Source organism: Oryzias melastigma, linkage group LG15 (genome assembly GCF_002922805.2).
Source record: "Oryzias melastigma strain HK-1 linkage group LG15, ASM292280v2, whole genome shotgun sequence".
Lineage (NCBI taxonomy): Eukaryota > Metazoa > Chordata > Actinopteri > Beloniformes > Adrianichthyidae > Oryzias > Oryzias melastigma.
Window position 1 is genome coordinate 6,482,144 of NC_050526.1, and position 1,582 is coordinate 6,483,725.

The window sequence follows — 1,582 nt, forward strand, 5'->3', positions numbered from 1 at the left end:
GCTGGCAAAAACAGATCAACATCAGAGAAAAGTAAACTTCATTAAAACTTTCCAGTGTATCCTCAGTGCCATCAGACCTGTGCAAACATTTCATGTGTGTTTACTTCATGATGTTTACAATTTGTCATCAACGGTAATTATTTTCTGCAGCCTATGACAACAACTCAGTGGCTCACTTCCTTCAGACGGTGGAAGAATAAAAAGTCCTTCACCGCAGAGCCACTAGCAGGAGACTCCCACATTTGTAGCACTCATTCCAAACCCTAATAGTGACCCTTGGGTTTTCAGGCAATAATGACATAGTGTTAAAAAAGGCCTACAGAGAATAAGCATTTTGCATTTTATGGAACTTCAAAGTGCTTTTAAAAAAACTCAAAAATGTCTAAGGAGACAGAGAAAATGGTTCAAAAGAAGGGAATTCAAAATGCTCTTTTTTCGGAACAAGAGCTTGTGGGGACAACAAAGACAGCTCAACCTATGAAGAGCCTCTCCAAACGCACGAAGTGGATGTTTGAGTACTGTACAAATGGGCACTTACTCCAATGAGTCCTGTTCATCACACGGACAGCTAAGAATGTGACAACGGTTTACTTCTGGAGGTGACAGCATCACAGAGAAATCAGCAATCTGGGTGAGGACCATAATGAACTTCAGCCAATCAGCTAAATGAACCGCAACATGTGAGGGGCATAAATCAAACGCTACCTGAAGATATGCAGGAGAAGAGCAAAAAAAAAAAAAAAATATTTTCAGCTGGGTAAACACCTCATCATATGTAAAACCTACATGCAGATTGCTGACTGCCTGGAGCACAGACTGAGAGGTTTGAGCAATGTTTACTTAACATTCCTCGAGGTCACACTGTGTAACGTGGATCTAATGAAGCTAAGCAAAACATTACCTTTGATGTATGTAGATTATGCAATTAGTAGAAAGAAAAGCTGAAAAGGAGACTGGAATTCAAAGCTTGTGTTAGCCTCCATTGTACATTCACAATAACATGTCCACAAGCCAGGTTCAAAAAGCTCAGATAGCTTTGATTCTTTATTAGAGCTTCAAACATTGGAGTTCCATTTCATCCGTAATGCCATGACAGCAGTTAAAGTGGCCATTTTTCATCTGGGACAGAGTAGAATGGATTGCTTAAAGCCTGGCAAGATGGATTCCAAAGTACTACCCTCTCTTCCAAATTCCCAAGACGTCAATCTCATCCAGCATTTGCGGGCTGCAGTTGACAAACAAGTCTAATCCTGAGTGTCTTTAGTAGACAAGCTTTAAGATCTGCGTCGCAAGTCTTGCATCACATGCAACAATTTACCTGGAGCCCGGTGAAATCCTGGTTGACTGTGAAGTGGAAATTAAAAATGTTTTGACTTAAGTGTCATGTGATGACATCTACGTGAAAAGAGGTTTGTTTTTCGATCTCTTGTAAGGAATCGGAACCTGAAGAAGAAATCATTAAGGAGTAATGGGGGGGTTATTGGCAAGAGTCTGGTGAAAAAGTACATATCAAGGATTTATATAGTCAAATCAGTGGATAAATGAATATCGCTGGCACAAAATTGGAAGTCCCAGTACATAT

At 40.1% G+C, this 1,582-nt stretch overlaps 1 protein-coding gene across 3 annotated transcripts in view; it reads right to left on the reverse strand.

The window, feature by feature from the left end:
- The window catches only part of insyn2ab (inhibitory synaptic factor 2Ab), a 45,287-nt gene that overhangs the window by 34,314 nt on the left and 9,391 nt on the right, over nt 1-1,582 (reverse strand). The window lies entirely within an intron of this gene.